At 39.4% G+C, this 22,787-nt stretch overlaps 2 long non-coding RNA genes across 2 annotated transcripts; both read left to right on the top strand.

Moving 5' to 3' along the window:
- The first annotated feature begins 57 nt into the window (after positions 1 to 57).
- On the top strand, positions 58 to 798 carry LOC114745010 (uncharacterized). The gene is made up of 3 exons (XR_003740158.1): positions 58 to 110; positions 530 to 600; positions 762 to 798. It is a non-coding gene; the product is annotated as an uncharacterized LOC114745010 (long non-coding RNA).
- Positions 799 to 818: 20 nt separating this feature from the next.
- Positions 819 to 5,426, top strand: LOC114745009 (uncharacterized). Its single transcript, XR_003740157.1, has 5 exons — positions 819 to 1,358; positions 2,886 to 2,957; positions 3,383 to 3,439; positions 5,135 to 5,203; positions 5,382 to 5,426. It is a non-coding gene; the product is annotated as an uncharacterized LOC114745009 (long non-coding RNA).
- Positions 5,427 to 22,787: the final 17,361 nt, after the last annotated feature.

The following is a 22,787-nucleotide window of genomic DNA, read 5'->3' as shown; positions in this document are numbered from 1 at the left end:
ATTCTTATATTTTTGCTAGAGAGTTCCATATATGTCATGTTGCTTTTTTCCTTTTTCAGATTGATGGGTTCAGATTTGATCTCATGGGTCATATTATGAAGAACACTGTGGTATGTAGCCTTTGTCGTTTCACTAGGGTTAACACAGGCTTCTATTTAGAGATTAATGCGATTTTTATTCATGAGGCCTGTCCACAGACTAGGCACTAAAGTGCAATTTATATGTTCTGCTTTGTTAATAGTTGCATTCAAATTATTATGGGTGATTTCCTATTTTATACTGCAAATAAGTTGGATAGTTCAAAGGATGATTTTAGAAACTTAGGATGACAAACAGAAGACAACTTCAATAATATCAGTCAGAAAGTACAGTACCAACCATCTTACATGCAATTATGATTAAGCCCTTGCCCTTCTGAGTCAAGGATTGTACACAATATCCTAGCTAATAAAATAGGTGTTTAACAGCACATATCAATGCATGACATTCATAAACACAGCCAAGACATCAATTCAGGATTTTGTTGCAGGTGAAAGCAAAAAATGCACTCCATTGCTTAACTAAGGAAAAGGATGGAATTGATGGTTCGAGTATCTACATGTACTTGTTATTTATGTTGTCTTTGTTGGATAAGAATCATTGGTGAATTTATCTCTACAATCTTCCTAGTTGTCTCTTATAATGATTTCCGTATTATGATTTCACCTGATATTTTTCTCTCAACTATTCCTTCCAATTTTATTTTATTTAAAAAAAAAAAGATATGGTGAAGGATGGGACTTCGATGAGGTTGCCAAAGATGGATGTGGGGTAAATGCTTCACAGTTTAATCTTTGTGGAACTGCAATTGGGAGGTAAGCATAGTTTCTGTCTTGACTTTATATATTATTCAATTTTCTTTCCTATTACTGCTTAAAATTAATATCATGAGCCCGATATGCTTGATAAGATGTTACTTGATTAAGCATTGTTACTGAGTTCCATCTGAACTATTTTACTGAGGGTGGCGCTGCTGCTTGGGATCTTAAACAAAACGTGGCTATAATATTGTAAAATCTAATAATGTAATTTACTTTAAGTGGTTGTTTCATTTTTCTTTTTGTTTTCTTTTTGGCCAACGGTTGTATCATTTTAATGCTGGGAATTGGTCGGCATAAGCTTATGAATTTGCTAAATCCAAGAAGCGATCAAATTTTTAGATGCTTTTAGTTTTGTGATTGATTTACATGAAAGTTATTATTTTTGAGTTATTTTGAGTGCAATATAGCTTCAATGATCGAATTCGAGATGCTGTACTTGGTGGGTCTCCGTTTGGTCATCCACTCCAACAAGGATTTGCAACTGGTCTGTTATTGCAGGTATCATTCCTTCCTTCCTTCCTTCCTCCCTCGTCTTTTAAAAAAAAAAAAAATCATTTCTTCACTGATTTAAATGCTTTACCTCAGAGTAACAATCTTCGTAGATAAATAACTGTTAGTTGTTCTAATGTCTTTATTCCTCTGTTTCTTTTCCACCCTTTTCTTTTCTTGGTTGGCCTTTTCACCTCTTAAATTTTTAAAAATAACTAGAAAGCTGCATGTTGCAACGAGATGTGGAATGCTTGTACCTTGTAGTCATTGAATTCTTGTAAGTTATGAATATAGAAATATAATACAGCAACAGCAACAAACTTAGAAATATAATACTTCCACATGAAATGATATCTGCACATTAATACAAAACTAGTTATATATATTTATCTTAGAAATTGCATCCAAAACCTTAGATATAGGTAGTATAGATTTTAATGATTTCATATAGTTTCCCAATGGATGCTGCTGTGCATTACGGGTTTGGTTAAAAAAATATAGGGCTTGAGCAAAAGAGAGACTTCTGATATAAGAAATTAAAAAGACGATAATTTTCTGGTCAAGGTGCCATTGAAATTTTATTTATACACAGTGAAACAGAATCCTGAAGATACGGGAAGAGATTAAACAGATATTAGGTGAGCTCATTCAGGTAGAAATTATGGACTTGTTTGATTCTATTTATTTGTTTGAATGATTTGTTTTGAAACCATATCCAAAGACAAAAATAAAGAAAAATAGTATTATGAAGAAATTGATTTGAAAATAAGTTTTAAGAATGTGAAAACAAAATTTTTGTTCAATTCACTTGTTTTACTTAATACATATTGACATAATTTTCTTATGATAAATTAATTTCATATAACATCAATGAACTAATATAGAAATGTCTTTTGAACTTTAAATGAACATAAAATGATATAGTTATAATTTAATTTGACATTATTTTAAACGTATTCCGAATAATGGCATTTATGTGAATAGTACATATATTGATTAAAAAAATAATTGTACCAGTTTATATTCACCGTATATAATCCTTATAATTGAGCACATTCTGTTTTGCTTTCAATAGATAGGCTAACAAACGTGTCTTCACCCATATTTTACCTACATTTTATGGTTATTTAAATTATATAACTTTTTGCCCAACATTTTTAATTATATAATTATATACATTGCATTGTAATATTCTCACGTGCTGAACAATGTGCATGCTTCTGCTTCTTGCAGTTTCAAATACTATGTCCATCCACATGGTTGCTAGGAACATTATTTTTCTTGCTAATCATTTCTTGTGGCCATGCTTCCTAAAACTTTTTCTCGACAATAACAATCCTCCTCCCTGCTTGAAGCGACACAATAGATATCTTTGTTGTTTCCAATTTTTATGTTTCTCGTTTTTGGAGCTATTTCATATTATGGCAAGGCTTCACTGCAATTAGTGATATCAAGCCTATGATGGTATTTATATTTTACTTAGTCGGTTGAATCAGGTGCAATCTGACTTCTGAGGGAAAATTCTTCTATCTGCAGCTTAATGGCCATGATCACGGGACAGAAGCTAATGCAGACCTAATGCTTGGTGCATCAAGGGATCACATCCTGGTTGTCGGACTTCATGCATTCTCTATTTCATTCCATTATCTATTTTTTGGAAGTTAAATATTTCTTTCATAAAGGATTGGAGTTATGTATTGGAATGTGGTGGTGGGATAATGGAATTTACAGTTACTGTAGACAAAGCTGATGGGGATCTTCATGATTCTATTTCATTAAGTTGGCAGGGCTTTTGTTTGGCATAGAGAATGACAGAGTATACCCTTTTTTTAGCTCCTCATTTCTATCATTACAATACAATTGAGACAAATCTACATGCACTATTTACTGCTGTGGTCTATTCAACTAATTTGCTGGAAGAATAAAGCATCTCAAACTGTCTTCATCACTTGAAGGGGAACATCTACTGACTATTGTTGATATCATTCATTGCTTTTGCAAACAAGTTCACCAAATTCTTTCATGCTTTTCAGGTTGGAATGGCTGCAAACTTGCGAGATTTTGTACTAACCAATTCTGACGGAAAAGAGGTATAGAGCTAGGTACATTTGCATTGTTTACTAAGTTTGAACTTTCACCTTTTGCGTGCTATTTCATATATCATCGGCAATGGTTGGTTGGTAAACATTGAATATCAGTTTCAACCTACTACTATGATATCTCTATGCTTGGTGGTCCAAATAGATATAATGTCAACATAGCCACGTGCATAAATATGTGTAGAGCAAATATACTTTGAATAGTCCAATGGTTTAGTCATGTGCGTACTGTACAGTATATAAAGAGGTTAGGGTATACAATCAGTAAACGGCTGTGATTTTGGAGATATTTCCTCCTTGATATTCTCTCCTGATCTACCCAAGATATTCACCCAAGTATGTGCGTATAAATCAGTCATAAGGTACAATATTTATTTTATATAATTACCACTTCCCCCCCAAGTTGGATCATAGATATTGATCATGTCCAACTTGCTTATGAACCTCTCAAAGGTCTCTTCTGACAACCCTTTTGTGAGAATGTCTGCCAATTGCTGCTTGGTTGGAACATATGACAAACACACGATGCCTTCTTTCACTTTTTCTTAGATAAAATGTCTATCAACTTCAACATGTTTGGTCTTGCTATGTTATATTTAACGCCATGCTTAGAGATGCCTTTTTATCACAGTAGAGCTTTACCGGTGAATCAATCTTCACCTGAGCTTCTTCTATCACCCTTTGAAGCCATAGTCCTTCCATAATACCCTGAGCCAATGCTCTTAGTTCGGATTCTGCACTACTTTTGGCCACATCTCCCTGTTTCTGATACCATGTAGAGCAAATATACTTTGAATAGTCCGATGGTTTATTCATGTACAGCATATATACATATTAGGGCATATAATCAATAAATGTTTATGATTATGGAGATATTTCCTCCATGTTATTCTCTCCTAATCTACCCGAGATATTCGCCCAAGTATATGCCTATAGATCAGTCATAATATACAATATTTATTTTATTTAATTGCCACAATATGTTTTCTTGGCATACATTTTATGCATGCTTTCATGTCTCAAGCCCAACATTGGGAGTATGATGGGAGATCATGGGTATGTATGGAGTTCCATATTCTAGTGAGGCTAAAAGATAAGCTGTTGACTGCAAATTGTCCAGATTGTGGGTTGCTAAACACAACAAAAACTGACCCATGATCATTCCTATGAAATTTTAGATTGATCAGGGCTGTTGGCCAATGGCCATAGTTAGGGGCTGTTTCATTCCCTCTTCCAGATAGAAAAAAGGTGTTAATGATGGTAATAGCTGCATTTTGTACCTGTGGCACTTTTGGAAGAAGGTCATGGCAGAGATCGTCTTGCCTCTAGGTCTTGCATGAAGACTAATTGAAAGATGCTCAGATTATGAGTTTTAAGAACTGTAAAGACAACCTCCGGCTAGAGGCAGGATCAGGACATGAGATACAAGACATTCTCTACCCAATGAATATGAGCTGTACTATGTGATATGTAGGGACCGAACCCATATCTGCCTGCAACCCTGACTGGTTTCTATACTGCATTCATGTTGAAAATATTTTATGCTGCATGCATGTTGAAAATCTGCGTGGAAAAAATCTCACGGGATGATTGAATTTCCTCTTTCCAAAGATTAGGCTGTCGAATTTTTAATACCATTGACATCATGATGAAATTAAGAAGAGGATAACACCATTCGAATCTCAGGTAAAAGGTTCAGAAGTTCTACTACATGATGGGATACCTGTTGCATATGCTTCATCCCCCACAGAAACTGTAAGCTTCTTCACTTTTAAATGCCATCATCAGTTGAGTACTTTTCACGAAGTATGCACTGTATTAGGAAGAACCAGCAAAATTTTAAGTAATAAATGTTCACAGTCACTGTCATGAATTTTAAGAGAGAGGGGATAAAGCAATTGGAACGGGCAAAAATCAATTACTTGTTTTGCAGGCTAACTATGTTTCTGCTCATGACAACGAAACCTTGTTTGACATTGTGAGCTTGATGGTGTGATGGGATCTTTAAATTGTCATTGACCTAGAATGGTTGTGTTATGTTGTGGCCTGCTTGCAATTTCATCAGCTACTAAAATTCAACATAATATGGCCTATTCGTTCAAGTTCTGCTTCATACTCTTTGCCCGGCTAATGATTACTCATTATGAAACACTTGTTGAATTAAAGAGAATCCAAAATACATGAACTTCTAAAAGAAAATAATTCAAAGGAACGTTAAGGTCTGAAATTTTAATTATTAGTTTATTACCGTGACTGCCATCTATATGAGTTTATACACATTTAGTACTTGCATTCTATCTTCACAATGGTTAGAACATATCAGCAAGTTCAGAGCATCCTATGTCTGTGGAGTCATGGCTTCGGACAAACCAATCTGTGACTTGGCTGCCTTTCCCATTCATCGTGATGGTTGGGTTTTGAAACACTGGATATTAGGGAACTATAATAACTTGTAAAGCGCAGATGTCTTAAGAAAGAGCTGTATCCATGTGACTCATTTTGAACACTACACGACACTCTATACATTGACACTTGAAATTTTGCCATGTCACCGTGTTTATGTTTATGTTAGTGTTCTTTTTTTTTTTTTTAAAAAAAAGAACAATTATGTGTTGCCTATGCAGTAAAGGGTTCATAGCATGATGGCTGACTGTGTTTTTTGAAATTTAAGCAGTTTAGTCAATTGGGCCACTGAGTTATTGTGTTAACGATTTCTTCATCATGAAATCAGCTGCTTTCCTTTTTCAGTTTATTATTTCTGGGACTCAGTCATTTATGTTTCCTAGGGGATACCATTTTTTCACTCTAGTGATGAGATACTCCGCTCCAAATCACTTGATCGAGATTCATACAATTCTGGAGATTGGTTCAATAGGTTGATTCTACAAATTCTCAGTTCCATAACCTATAACTTATTTTCAATCTTGCAGATAATTCTGTTCAGATAATTCCTTTTCTGTCATTGTCAATTTAATGTGTTTCCTTCTGCATCTAATATTGGTTTTCCTCCTATGATTTCAGGCCTGATTTTTCACATAATTCTAATAATTGGGGTGTTGGGCTTCCTCCACGGGAGGAAAATGAAAAGAACTGGCCGCTGTAAGAGTTTAAACACTTTATCATCACCGTTTAATGTATGCATTTCTTAGTTGAGTGTCAACTCATCAGGCACGATATGACATAAATTACCATATTCTGGTGATAAAATTGTGTTATGCAAAAGATCTTATTATTGATTTACTGTTTATGTTCCGGCCGTTGCTTCATCTAGTAATCTTGTGTCTTTTTTAATCAGAATGAAACCAAGATTGGCAGATCCATCTTTCAAGCCTCAGGAGAGCGACATCCTTGCCAGGTTAGAGAATTTTTTAAACCTGTTGCGTATAAGGTACTCGTCACCACTATTCCGTCTCTGAGGACAGCAAATGCTATCCAGGTGAATACATTTTGAATATCTTCCTATGGAATCACTGCCTTCATTAATCATGGAAACTAAATGCTCCTTTAACTTGCCAAAGGGAATAACCTAAATTGGTGACCAATTATCTTCACATATGGATATTTCAACTCCACTAAGCACCATTGTTTCCTTTCATTTTTAGGGCTTATGTTCTTTTTCAGATATGTTGTTAAATTTGTTTGTGAACTATACCCTTATTTGGAAAAGCTAAATTTCAGCTTATCCAGAATTTCCTTTTAGTGTAAGGTATTTCAACTGTCACTTTTTCTAAATCCTGATCTTCTTGGCCTTGTATCTTAAAACATTTCTGTTAAGTGTAGAGAGGCAAAAACCAGAATATTCATTCACTGAAAGCAATAAGTATCAGTACAGGGGTATATACTCTGGCTGATACACGTCAATGATTACTCTTCTCTCTCTATAACTAACTCTAAAGTTAAAACTTACCACGTTCCTCAATACAATTACCATAAACCCCTTACCAATATGACGCATATATCAATTCTCCCCGCTACGAGAGAATCCTTGTCCACAAGGATAGGACGGTGAACTGGTGCAGTAGCTTGAAATTGAGTAAATTGCTGTTTTATGACAGAAAGATCTTCCCAGGTAGCATCTTTTGGCTGAGTAAACTTCCATCAAACCAAAACTTGAGTAATAGGCAGATTATGGTGTTTAATGAGCTTACGGCCAAGAATTTCTTCCGGCTCCAACATAAACTGGCCGTTGTCATCTATTGGGGGTAAAGATTGAGTAGAGATAGCTGCTGGTCCCACATGTTTCTTAAGGAGGGAGACATGAAACACAGGGTGAATCCGTGTCCCTGCAGGCAGCTGGAGTTCATAAGTGACAGCACCAATTTTCTTCAGAATAGGATAAGGCCCAAAATGACAAGCTGCTAGCTTGTGTAGGGCAGAATTGTTGATCAAATTGTGTCAAAAAGGATGAAGCTTCAGATAAACCATATCACCCACATTGAAATGACGCTCAGTTCGATGTTTATTGGCCTGCTGAATCATTCGGTGTTGGGCTTTCCCCAAATGTTGTCTGAGAAGCTACAAGACTAATTCCCGTGTTAAACAAGTCCGGTCCACCAAGTCATTGGGGGAATCACCTGCTATGTAAGGTAAGTGCAGTGGCGGTGCAACACTATAGACTGCTGACATCCCAATGGAAGAGTGATAGGTAGTGTTGTACCAAAGTTCAGCTAGAGGCAGCCATTTAACCCATTGTTTAGGAAAATCACTAGTCATACATCTCAAATAACATTCAAGGCAGCGATTGAGGACCTCAGTTTGGCCATCTGTTTGAGGATGGTATGCAGAAGAGTATTAAAGCTTGACCCCATATAATCTGAACAATTCCTTCCAAAATTTCCCACAGAATATAGGATCTCTATCAATGACTATAGTCTTAGGAAACCCATGTAATTTCACCATGTTATCCAGAAAAATTTGGGCCACTTCAACTGCTATAAAAGGATGTTTTAAGGCCATAAAATGGGCAGCTTTAGACAACCGGTCAACCACTACTAAAATGGTGGACTTAGAATAGGAACTTAGAAGACCATTGATGAGATCCATAGAAAGATCAGTCCAGATATGTTCTGGAATTGGTAATGGTTGAAGTAACCCTGAAGAAGCAATCAACTTAGGTTTAAAGCATTGGCAAATGGTGCATTCACACAAAAGTACGGACATAGCGTTCTAACCGTTTCTAATAAAAAATAGAGCCAAGGCGCTGGTAAGTGGCATGGACCCCCGAATGACTCCCAATGCTGTCATTATGAAAGTAGGAAATGAGATCATAGCGAAGGTTACGATATGCTCCCACCACTAATTTCCCATTACGTTTGAGTAATTGGTACTGCCATGTAAATCTAGGATGAGAATCCTGATTTTGTTCTAGTTCTCAGATCAGCTGCTGTAGTTGATCATCAGTTAACCAAGAGTCTCGAACACGGTCATACAATGGTGAAACAAGTTGGGACAGAGCTAAACAAGACCCTTCACATCATCGGGAAAGTGCATCCGCCGCTGTATTCTCACTGCCCTTACAGTAAGTTATTTCATAATTCAATCCCCATAATTTATGGAGCCATTTAAACTGATCCTGGGTTAAGTCACGTTGCTCCAGAAGGTGTTTCAGGGGTAGGTGGTCAATTTTGATAATGAACTTGTGACTACATAGCTAAGATCGCCATTGTTTGGCTGCAAAAAGAATTGCCAACACCTCACGTTCATATGTTGACAGAGGCCTTTTTGTAGAGGTCAGAACCTTACTAGCAAAAGCAATATGTGGAAATCCCGGAGATTATGGGATACAAGTAAACAGATATTACTTGCTATTATTTCATTCCTTATTTAATTGATTCTTTTAATGTTGTAATCATTTTATTATACTTTATTATCCTTTAATTCCTTTCCTAGGATAGTCGTCCACAGCTCCTATAAATCTCTGTACAGCTTAGTAGTCAATAAATAAAATAGAAGCATACAGTATTATTTTTTCCCGCCAAGTCAACTCTGGAGCACGATGGCTCCAGTTATTCCCGCCAAGGTATGACATCGGTCTTTGAAGGGGCTGCTGTTCTGATCGTCCTAGAAAAACTCATAGGAGACAACTACCATGAGTGGGCCCAGTCTATTCAGCTCGCAATTGAAGGACGAGGTAAATTGGGCTACCTCACCGGTGACACCTCCTATCCATTTGCGTCTAATCAGCAAGCCATGCGACAATGGAAGACTGAAAACACGATGGTTTCTTCCTGGCTTATTAACGCCATGATACCAACCATCAAGCGGAGTTTCATGTTCCTTCCCACAGCACATGAGATATGGGAAGTAGTACGGGAGGCCTACTCCGATGGTGAAAATGTCTCCCAAGTCTTTGAAATCAAAACGAAACTATGGGAATTAAAGCAAGGTACAGGAAACTTGAATGATTATTATTTGACCATGTCGGCTCTATGGCAGGAACTTGATCTCCATAGTGAAGACACTTGGAAATGCTTAGAAGACGCTGCACTATACCAAAAGAAAGTTGACAAAGAGCGCCTCTTTGAATTTCTTGCAAGTGTGAACTCCGACCTTGATGCTGTTCGAGGACGCCTCTTAAGTCGGGTTCCCTTACCAACAGTCTGAGAAGCTTTTGCAGAGGTACAGAGGGAGGATTCGCTCCGTAGAATAATGATGCCTATCTTTGGCCTTGTCACCAATACAGAATCCTCTGCCCTGCTTTCTCGCAACTCAAACAATGAAGGCCCGAGACCTAAACTCATTTGTAAGCATTGCAAAAAGACTGGACATACAAAGAAACATGTTGGGATATACATGGTAAACCTGCTGATTGGAAACCAAAGAAAGGCAGAGGGCGTGGCTATATTGCTGGCACAGAACGAAGTGCAGATACATCTACCACATCCCCTGTTGGTATCAACGAACAACTTACCAAATTAGTAGAGTTGCTTAGCAACCTACAAGCTCCTGGTCAGTCATCTCGTGCACAACCAATAGCTACTGTGGTGCACAAAGGTAATTTCTTGCATGCTTTGACCACAATTCAAAGCCTATGCATAGGTAGGTGTTGGATAATTGACTCTGGTGCATCAAATCACATGACTGATAATCATAACTTATTCATTTCTTATACTCCTTGTGATGGCTCTCTTAAAGTAAAAATTGCTGATGCCTCTTTATCTGTTGCAGCTGGGATTGGGGATATTCGAATTTCTGAACACATAACCCTTCACGTTGTTCTGCATGTTCCTAAATTAAAGTGCAACTTAATATCTGTGCACAAACTTACAAAGATTGACAAATGTCATGCTGATTTTTATGACACTCATTGTTTATTCCAGGGACCTGTCAACAGGGAAGATGATTGGGAGTGCTAAGGAATTTGATGGCCTGTATTACTTTGATGACGCCTCTATCACAAACACTAGTGTTTGCAATAAAATTTCTCTACCTAGGGACAATGATATATTTCTTTGGCATAAACGCCTTGGGCATCCTAACTTTCAGTATTTAACTCAAATGTTTCCTTCAAGTTTTTCTAATAAAAATGTTTTAGAACTCTCTTGTGATGTGTGTGAACTTGCAAAGCATCATCATACTACTTTTTCCAGAAATATTTATCAACCCCCATCTCCTTTTGCTACCATTCATAGTGATTTATGGGGCCCTAGTCAGATTGCAAACCGAACTCAACACAAATGGTTTATTACTTTTATCGATGATCATACTCGAGTTTGTTGGACTTATCTACTAAAAGAAAAATCTGAAGTTTATTCTGTTTTTACAAATTTCCATCAAATGATCAAAAATCAATTTAATACCTCTATCAAGATTTTCCATACAGATAATGGCACTAAGTACATTAATAACAATTTTTCAGATTTTTTCCAAGAAAATCGCATCATTCATAAAAGCTCTTGCCCTCACAGCCCCCAACAAAATGGGATTGCAGAACAAAAAAACCGACACATTTTAGAAGTCACTCGTGCCCTTCTCCTTACCCATAATGTGCCAAAGTTTTATTGGGGTGATGCGATTCTCACTGCCACTTTTCTCATCAACAGAATGCCAAGCAGAGTTCTCTCCTTTAAAACCCCTCTAGAGGTCCTTCACTCAACTTATCATGTACCTTACCTTCACAACAATCTTCCTTTAAAGATTTTTGGATGTTCTATTTTTGTCCACCTACATAACCAAGGAAAGCTTGATCCGTGCACTGTTAAATGTGTTTTTCTAGGATATTCTACCTCTCACAAAGGGTACAAATGTTACAACCCTTGTACCAAACGCTTTTATATTAGTTGTGATGTCACCTTTCATGAATTTGAACCTTTCTACTCCTAGTCTTCAATTCAAGGGGAGAGTTGGGATGAATTGAAACCTTTAGAAAACTCTACAAACACTCAAAACGAAATGTCGCCTGAACTCTTTATGGAGTATGAACCCCCATTCACTCTTACACTTGACAAACATCCTAGTGAGGGGGAGAAACAAACTAAAAAGGGCTTTAAAAAGGTATACACAAGAAGGCAAAGAAGCACAAACATGCTAGTAACTCCTGCAGCACACCATGAATCCAAAGAGGTGACAGTTCCTGAAACTGATGAACTTGACACTACTATTGTTGATGAGCAAACAGGTGATGCTGACCTTACAGGTGAAATAATATCCGACCTGGATCTCCCAATAGCATAAAGGAAAAAAACGCGAAGCTGCACACAACACCCAATTGAGAAACACATATCCTATAAAGCTCTCTCCCCTCGGCATCTAGCATTCACCAGTAACCTAGACAGCATAAAGACACCAACTCGAATTGAGGAAGCTCTTGAGTCTCCAAGCTGGAAAAAAGCTGTAATGGAAGAAATGGATGCGCTCAACATAAATGGAACTTGGGAAGAAGTAACCTTACCATGAGGAAAGAAGGCAGTAGGGTGTAAATGGGTGTTCACGGTGAAATACAAAGCTGATGGAATGGTGGATAAATTCAAAGCGAGACTGGTGGCAAAAGGATTCTCTCAGATATATGGCACGGATTATACAGAAACCTTTGCTCCAATAGCCAAACTTAATACGGTGAGGATCTTGACGTCCTTGGCAACAAATCTAGACTGGCCTATCTACCAACTAGATGTAAAGAATGCATTCTTAAACGGAGACCTGAAAGAAGAAGTTTACATGGTGCCACCTCCCGGATTCCCAACCAGGAAACCAAACATGGTATGTAGATTAAAGAAATCCCTTTATGGCCTAAAACAGTCATCGCATGCATGGTTTGAACGATTCACACAGGTCCTCAAGATTGAGGGCTACACTCAGGGGCAAAGTGACCACACATTGTTCTTCAAACATCAAGAAACTAGGAAAACCATCTTAAGTGTCTATGTAGACGACATAGTCCTCACAGGAGATGACCATAAAGAAATGGAGAGAATAAAATCTGCAATGACCAAAGAATTCCACGTAAAAGACCTAGGGGAGATGAAGTACTTCCTAGGAATAGAAGTAGCCTAATCCAAGAAAGGAATCTACATCTCTAAGAGAAAATATATGTACTTGATCTCTTGAAGGAAACAGGAATGTTGGGTTGTAAACCGAGCTCAACCCCAATTGAAGTAACAAAGAGGAGAAAGAAGAAGAAGAAGAAGAATGAAAGTGTTAGAAAGCCCCTGATTATCTCCCCTGATTCTCTCCATTTATTGCCCATGATATTAGCTAGAAGATATATTTCCTGATTTATTGAGATATTGCAATATATGTAATTTATTGAGATTGATTGTAACCGGATATTATTTTCTCATCCGGACTCTATATATTGTAACTCAATCATATGGAATAATATATGAGAATGAAATATTCAGCAAAGTAAACATGGTATCAGAGCATAGGGTTCCTCCTGAACCCAGAAAAATTCGTGCGTCGCTGCCGTGAGAGAGAGAGAGAGAGAACGCGAGGAGAGAGAGAGAGAGAGTGAGGCGTCCCAGATCTGAAGCCAGGAGCTGACCGTGGACGACACCGCCCCTCCAGTCCTCACCGGCGTCCTCAGATCGGCGCATCCCTTGAAGACGACGCCGAACGGAGCTGCGCGTGAAGCCCACGCGCCGCCATAAGCTCCGCGCGTGAAGCCCACGCGCCGCCACTGCCTCTGCGCGTGAATTGCACGCACCGCCGCCGGAAAAACCAACAGTGCCTCCCAGAGATCCAGAAAATGAACCCATCAGAATTCCCACCCCTTTTTGGGTCCGTTCGTAATATTCCAATGGCCCTTATGTCCGGTACATCCTCAAATACTCAAAGCACTCCTTCTTCACCTTTAGTCACCTCTCAAGCCTCTGATCCAGAACCATCCCTAACCTCTGAACATCAAGCTATGGTGGTGGCTCACAAACTTAATGGTAGCAACTATCTCCAATGGTCTCAAAGTGTATTAATGTATCTACGTGGGAAGCGTAAGGAGAAATATATCAATGGAGAGGCAAAACAGCCTTCACATAATGACCCCAAATTTGACACCTGGTTTGCTGAAAATAATCAGGTGATGTCTTGGCTGTGCAACTCAATGACTCTTGAAATCAGTGAAGGATACCTCTTGGCAAGCACAGCTAAGGAAATCTGGGACGCTGCTAAGAGGACTTACTCCACACTAGACAACACTGCAGCCCTATTGGATCTAAGGAGGCAGCTCAAAGATCTGAAGCAAGGAAACTTAACTGTAACGCAATATTACAGCACTTTAACGAAGATATGGCAGCAGTTGGATCTCTTTGAAGTTCATCCTTGGAAGGACATGGATGATGCTAATTACTACAGACACCTGGTGGAAAAGGGACGAACCTATGACTTCCTATTGGGTTTGAATGATGTCTTTGAAGAAGTAAGAGGCCGAATTATGGGTCTAAAACCGCTTCCCTCCCTATTTGAAGTCTTCAGTATGGTCAAGTTTGAAGAAAGCCGGAGACACCTCACTCAGGGTAACCAAACCCCAGTAGATGGCTCAGCATTAGTCATGAGGAGGTCCCCAACATTCGAGGGATCTGAGAAGAGAGGGAACAAGTGGTGCAATCACTGTAACAAGAAAGGCCACACCAGAGACGAATGTTGGAAACTACATGGGAAACCAACCCAAGGGAAGCAGAAACAACGGGAAGATAGAAAAAGCCACCACACCTCCTCTGAAGAAAAAGGTGATGAGGGAGACCAGTTGACCAGAGAAGAGCTTCAAATGCTTCGTAAGATACTTGAAAAACAAAACAAATCAAAATCAGTTCCCAACGTGAACTTGATTCAGTCAGGTAATTCTATTATAGCCCTTAATGCAATGGTAACTGGTGATGAAACCTGGATTGTTGACTCCGGTGCTACAGACCACATGACTGGTAATAAGTCCCTCTTCAAAACCCTCAAATATTGCCATGAGAACCTTAGGGTAAAAGTAGCAACTGGACTATATACTAAAGTTGAGGGTGTTGGCATTGTGGCCCTATCTGATGATCTGGAAATCCATAATGTTTTGTTTGTTCCTGCTCTTACCTGCAACCTTATATCTGTGAGCAAATTGACTAAAGGACAAGTATGTCGGGTAATCTTTGATGATGTTAAGTGTGTTTTTCAGGATTCGACCTCGGGGAGGAAGATTTTGACTGCTAAAGAATGGGATGGACTCTACTACTTTGAAGGAAAAGATATGAAGACTGCAGGAGCCAAGAAAGCTATGGTTAGCTCTAATTCTCAGAATAAAAATGTAATGTTGTGGCATCAAAGATTAGGCCACCCCAGCTTTGATTATATGAAGCATGTGTTTCCAACTTTATTCAATAAAAATTCTTTTCCTTTCCAATGTGAAACGTGTCAAATTGCCAAACAAACTCGCGCCTCTTATCCCAAACATACTTACAAACCTACTGCCCCGTTTACATTGATTCATACTGACATTTGGGGACCAGCCAAAATCAACACCCGAACAGGCACAAAGTGGTTTATTACATTCATCGATGATCACACCCGGGTCACATGGGTTTACCTTATGAAAGAAAAATCCGAAGCTTTACAAATTTTCAAAAACTTTCACTCTTTTGTGAGAACCCAATTCCAAACTCCCATCAAAGTTCTAAGAAGTGACAATGCCAAAGAGTATGTGAGTGGAGCCTTTAGGGAATTTCTTGAGCAGGAAGGAATCCATCACCAAACCTCATGTGTCTATACTCCTCAACAAAATGGAGTTGCTGAGCGGAAAAATAGGCATCTTCTAGAAGTAACCCGAGCTATTATGATGGAAAGAAATGTTCCAAGTCTGTTTTGGGGAGATGCTGTGCTAACCGCTGCTTATCTCATCAATCGAATGACCTCAAAAATTCTCCATTTCACTACCCCCATTCAAAAACTCCTCGAGACCTACCCCACCTCACCTATCATCAATACCATCCCTCAAAAGGTCTTTGGGTGTGTCGTCTTTGTTCATAAACATGATGGGGGCAAACTTGATGCTAGAGCAGAAAAATGTATTTTCCTAGGGTATTCCTCCACCCAAAAGGGATATAAGTGTTATTGTCCTACTACCAGAAAACTCATAATCTCCAAAGACACAGTTTTTTATGAGGATGATGCTTATTATCCCAAATTACCCATTCAGGGGGAGCACTATGGAGTAGAATGGCTAATTACACCTGAACCTACGACCAATCCCAACACACATCTTACCACCCCTCTTGAACCTGCCATACCACAAGAAGAAATCACTGTCCCTGAACCGGAACCAAAAACCCCTAGTCCTACACCTCCACTAGAGCACCAAAACCCCACAAACACTCCTCACCCGACTCACCCAATGGAAACGAATGCTGAAATTGATGCAGGGGTGACAGAGCGTTCAAGTCCTCAATCAGGTGAGCAGGATAGTAGTAGTAGGGTTCCTTCCATTCCAAGGCAGCAACATGATTCCAATCCAGAGTTGGATCCTGAAGAGCTAGGATGGCCCATTGCACTTAGAAAGGGGGTAAGATCATGTACTCAGCATCCTATTCAAAAATTTGTCTCCTATGGCAATTTATCTGCTAGAATGCAAACCTTTGTGGTGAATAGCTCACAGGTGAAGATTCCAGAAACATTTCAACAGGCTATGAAAGATCTTAATTGGAAACGTGCCGCATATGAGGAGTTGAGAGCCTTAAAGGAAAATAACACGTGGGATATTACCACACTTCCTAAGGGCAAGAAAGCAGTGGGTTGCAGGTGGATCTTCACCCCTAAATTCAATCCTGATGGAAGTATCAACAAGTACAAAGGAAGATTAGTTGCAAAAGGGTACACCCAGACTTATGGGATTGATTATCAGGAAACGTTTGCTCCTGTGGCAAAGTTCAACACCATCCAGGTACTCCTGTCTCTAGCTGCTAACCTTGATTGGTCTCTACATCAACTAGATGTGAAGAATGCTTTCCTAAATGGAGATTTGGAGGAGGAAGTGTACATGGAAATCCCAGATGGAGTAATAGCTCCACCCAACTCAGTTTGCAAACTGAAGAAATCACTATATGGCCTGAAACAGTCTCCACGAGCGTGGTTCGACAGGTTTGCCAAGGCAATCAAAAGGTTTGGCTACGTCCAAGGACAAGCTGATCACACTCTCTTCGTTAAACACAGTAATGGAAAGGTAACGATCCTAATTGTGTATGTGGATGATATAGTCATAACTGGCAGTGATGAAGTTTCTATCTCCCAACTCAAGAAAGCTCTAGCTAGGGAATTCCAAGTGAAGGACCTAGGACAAATGAAGTACTTTCTTGGAATGGAGGTTGCAAGATCCAAAAAGGGTATAAGTGTGTCTCAACGAAAGTACACACTTGATTTGCTCCACGAAACAGGAATACTTGGGGCTAAACCTAGTGAGACGCCTATGGAAGAATCATGTAATCTGGAAGTGAAACCAGACGGGGTACCAGTCAACTCAGAAAGGTACAGAAGACTTGTAGGTAAACTGATCTACTTGACTCACAAGGCCTGACATTAGCTATGCTGTTGGAGTAGTAAGCCAATTTATGCATCAACCCCAGGAAGAACATATGGAAGCAGTATACAGAATCCTGACCTACCTCAAACTCAATCCTGGAAGAGGAATATTCTTTAAAAAGGGGAGTACAAGGAACATAGAGGTCTACACTGATGCAGATCATGGGAGAGCTGTGGATAACAGAAGATCTGTCACAGGATACTGCACTTATGTTTGGGGAAACCTAGTCACTTGGCGAAGCAAGAAACAGACAGTAGTCTCAAGGAGTAGTGCTGAAGCTGAGCTAAGAGCTGTAGCCCTGGGGGTATGTGAAGGAATGTGGGTGATCAGACTTCTGAAGGAATTGAGAATTTCCTATGAAGGACCTATGAACCTCTGGTGTGACAACCAAGCCAGCATTGAAATGACCAAGAATCCTGTGTATCATGACCGAACAAAGCATGTTGACATTGATCGACACTTCATCAAAGAAAAGGTTGAAGATGGCACAATTAACCTGAGCTATGTGCGCTCAACTGATCAGATTGCTGACGTCATGACCAAACCTTTAGCCAGAGTCAAGTTTGAAGGGCTTCGAAGCAAGCTGGGAATGGTTGACATTTACTCTCCAGCTTGAGGGGGAGTGTTAGAAAGCCCCTGATTATCTCCCTGATTCTCTCCATTTATTGCCCATGATATTAGCTAGAAGATATATTTCCTGATTTATTGAGATATTGCAATATATGTAATTTATTGAGATTGATTGTAACCGGATATTATTTTCTCATCCGGACTCTATATATTGTAACTCAATCATATGGAATAATATATGAGAATGAAATATTCAGCAAAGTAAACAGAAAGCAAGGGGAAAGACGAAGAAGAAAGCGAAGAAGAGGAAAATGAAGGTGAGGATGTTGACCAAGGCAGATATCAAAGACTAGTTGGGAAACTCATCTATCTTTCCCATACTAGACTTGATATTGCATTCGTAGTAAGTGTAGCTAGTCAGTATTCGCAAGCTCCAAAAGAGAAACACCTCAAGGTAGTATATAAAATCATAAAATACCTGAAAGGCACTCCGGGCAAAGGTATTCTATATAAAAAAAATCCCAGAAGAAAAACATAGAAATCTTTACTGATGCAGACTATGCTAGTGATTACGGGGATAGGAGATTTACTTCCGGCTATTGCACATACGTATTTGGAAATCTAGTAACATGGAGAAGCAAGAAACAAAATGTGGTATCAAGAAGTAGTGCGGAATCAGAGTATAGAGCAGTAGCTCAAGGGATATGTGAGCTAATTTAGGTGAAGAGAGTCTTAAAAGATTTAAAAGTTGAAATAGAACTCCCAATGAAGCTATACACAGAAAACATGGCAGCCATCAAGCTGTCTCACAACCCAGTCCAACATGACAGGACTAAGCATGTCGAAGTTGACAAACACTTCATTAGAGAAAAGATCAATGAAGGGCTAGTCAAACTCATACACGTGTCCACTTGGAATAAAAATGCAGACATATTTACAAAGGGGCTATACAAAGAAGTATTTGAAGAATTAGTTCGCAAGTTGGACATGATTGACATCTATGATCCAACTTGAGGGGGAGTGTGGAAATCCCGGAGATTATGGGATGCAAATAAACAGATATTACTTGCTATTATTTCATTCCTTATTTAATTGATTCTTTTGCCGTTGTAATCATAGACTTATAGGCTTTTATTATACTTTATTACCCTTTAATTCCTTTCCTAGGATAGTTGTCCACAGCTCCTATAAATCTCTGTACAACTTAGTATTCGATGAATAAAATAGAAGCATACAGTATTATTTTTTCCCACACAATAGGATGGCCTTTTTAGGATAAAACTGCCCCTAACCCAGTTTCCGAAGCATCTGTCTCCACAACAAAGGGTTCATTAAAATTTGGTAGGGCCAACACAGGTGGAGAGCTCATAAGCTTTTTTTAAACAGGAGAATGCATCGTTTGCCGCCTGGGACCATTGAAAACGAGTATCCTTCTTCAACAAATCAGATAAAGGTTTGCTGATAGCCCCGTAATTACGTATAAAACGTTTATAATACCCTGTGAGACCTAGAAAACCCCTCAATTCTTTTAGAGTAGTAGGTATTGGCCAAGAACTAATAGCATCCAGCTTCTTTGGATCAGCTTCAACCCCCCTGTGTAGAAATAATGTGGCCTAAGTAGTCAAATTGGGTTACTGCAAAAATACACTTGGTAGGCTTAGCAAATAAGTGATGCTACTGTAACGTCGAGAGAGCAGCCCTTAAATGATCCAAATGAGAATTCCAGTCCTTACTGTAGACCCAAAGTCGTCAAAGAAAACCAAACGGAATTTCTGTAGGAAAGCCTTAAAAACAGAATTCATGAGTCCTTGAAAAGTGGCCGGGGCGTTAGTCAGCCCAAAAGGCATAACGACAAATTCATACAGCCCTTTATGAGTCCTAAAGGTTGTCTTGTGAATGTCATCACTCCTCATTCGTATTTGATGATAACCAGACCTCAGATCCAGTTTAGAAAAGAAAACGGCACCATTTAACTCATCTAGGAGTTCCTCAATAACAGGTATGGGAAACTTATTCTTGACCGTGGCTTCATTAAGTTTTCGGTAGTCAACACAAAAACGCCAAGCTTCTTCCTTCTTTTGCACAAGAACCACAGGGGCCACAAAAGAGCTAGAGCTCTGTCGAATAATACCAGTGTTAAGCATCTCTCGTACTTGTTTCTCAATCTCATTTTTTTGGGCCAGACCATACCTATATGGTCTGCAACTAATAGGCATGTCTTTATATAATGGGATAGCATGGTCAAATGGACGAGGAGGTGGTCACTCTATTGGCTCTTCAAAGACATCAGTGAAGTCATTTAATAAATGGGCAAGGTCCTGTTGTTGTTGTTCAGACAAATGAGAATTGGGTTGTAACCCCACATGCAAATAAGAGGTATCCTGAATAAGATAGACATATGCAGCAGTAACCATATTATGAGGGGAATGGAATTCAGTTATATCCAAAGGTGCCCTATAACCCAACCCCTGCAATTTGACCTTTTTACCTTGATACATGAAATTTAAGGTTTTCATATCCACATCCATCAAAAAACGGCCAATAGTACACAACCATTGAGTTCCCAGAATCATATCATAACCTCCTATTTTCATGACTAAAAAGTCAGCAGAGAAAGTAGAATTACCCATGTCCCATGAAATGTTGGGGCAGTGTTTAGTAACAGTCAACTTCCTCGTGTCTGCCACAGTGAGCCTCACTGCACTTCGATCTTGGGGTTTTAATTGTAGTCGCTTCACTATTGAGGAGTCAAGAACATTATGGGTACTGCCCATGTCCACGAGAATAATGACTCGCTGATTTTTAATATGACCCAAGAGTTTCACTGTTGAAGCCTTATCATCCCCTTCAATGGTGTTAATGGTGCCAACCAAATCCACCTGAGGCTCCCCTGGCACATCTTCAAAATATTCCTCATCCTCATCAATCATCAAAGTGAACAGGTGGGAGTCTTTACAGCGGTGACTACTGGTGTATTTTTTAGGACACCAGTGACAAAGCCCCTTTTTCCACCTCTCGTCCATTTCCTTCTTCGATAATTGGTGGGTCGGTTTGGATGATGATGAATATGGCGAGCTGTCAGGGAAGATACAGCTTGTGAGATAGTGGGCCTAATCACAGACCTCGGTACATGCGTCCTGGACTTAACGCTCTCGGAAGGATCCAAACCCAAAACTGATTGGGGGCCCAATTGAACTGTAGCACCTGACCTGGTCACCGTGAGTCCTGAACGGTGAGTGAATGAGGGGGCATGCTAGTGTAAAGCCAGAATGGTTAACTCCTGAAGATGGGCAGTCGACATAGCACTTGCCAAAGAAGATGACGAAAAATTAAGAACAAATTTCTGGATATCAGAACGAAGGCCACCAACAAATAAGCTAATGGCGACTGGTTCTGAAATATTGACCTCCGAAAGTAGCTCGTCAAATTTCTTCTCATACTCTGCCACAGGGTCTGAAAGTTATTGAAGCTTTTTCAAGGCAATCAAAGGATTTTCCTCAAGCACGTCAGCGAATTTGATTTCCATCTGGTGAAATATTCGGCCCAAGATATGTCTGCGAAAGAGCGATGGCACATAAAAGTATGATGCCATCGCAACGCGTGCCCCTCAAAATAGACACTCAGTAGTCAGATGCGTTGATCAGCTGGGGTACCATCCACATCAAAAAACTGGCGAACGCGATACGCCTATCCCCTAAAGTCAGAGCCATCAAATTTAGGGAACTCAACACGGCTCTGCTTGGTAGCTATGGAATAATGTGAGGAAGGATTCTGCAGTGGCAAGTCGGAAAAGGAGCCAAAAGTCAGAATGCGAGGGGAACTAGTTGCGTGTGAGCTCACCTCGCCAGATGGAGGTCGCTTACCAGGAGAGGATTGCAATGACGAAAGCTTTGTTGAAATGTCCTGTAAGGCGAGTTTGAGATTAGCAATATCAGAAGATTGTTGATCCATCCTAGTGTGAACCGAGTCAAGGGTGGTTTGGTGGAGGGTCAAGTGAGTCTCAATATCCCCAAAACGGTTAGTGGAGGATCGCGTCTCTAGCGGAGCCATCAGCCGGAGGTAGGGCTGTGCAAAAACCCGGTGGTCCGGTATGGTCCAGTCCAACCCGAGCAAACCCGGTCCAGTCCGGTTCAGAAAAAATTGGCCCGAAACAAGACTGGACCAGACTGGACTGGACTGGTCTCATCGGGCTGGACTGGACTAGGGATTGGCCCCTCAAACCAATTGGTCCAGTCCAGTCTAGTCCGGTTTTTTTAAATTATTATTTATATAATTTTAATTTGATTTAATTTTTCTATATAAATTTTTTATCTATTGAAATAATCAAGATTTATCTATTAACTTTCTAAGTAATAAGCATGCATATATATTTTCTACAATTTAATATCTATATTGATGAGGATTAATTAATAAAACATGACTTCATTAGGAAATTGAAAAGGAATGATCAAATTTGATAAACTTTGGATTAAAATATGTGCAAAATTTTATATAGTAAGTTACAATCTTGCCTTCTATCGAAGAAAAAAAATTTTTTTTTTTAAATAAATTTAAGTCTGGACTGCCTGGACTGGTCCAGGCAGTCCAGAGGACCAAGTCTAGTCCAACCCGACCTCGGGTTGGCACTGGACTGGACCAGACCTCGGGCTGTCTTTTTCAGCCCGAGGTTTTTACTGGACCAGACTTCGGGTTGATAACAAACCCGGTCCAGTCTGGTCCATGCACACCCCTAGCCGGAGGTGTAAGGCTCTGATACCTTAATGTTAAGTGTAGAGAGGCAAAACC

Source organism: Neltuma alba, unplaced genomic scaffold (genome assembly GCF_004799145.2).
Source record: "Neltuma alba isolate B1F8T4 unplaced genomic scaffold, ASM479914v2 tig00004508_pilon, whole genome shotgun sequence".
NCBI classification, from domain to species: domain Eukaryota; kingdom Viridiplantae; phylum Streptophyta; class Magnoliopsida; order Fabales; family Fabaceae; genus Neltuma; species Neltuma alba.
The sequence above is the reverse complement of the archived record's forward strand: the minus strand, read 5'-3'. Positions and strand labels throughout refer to the sequence as shown.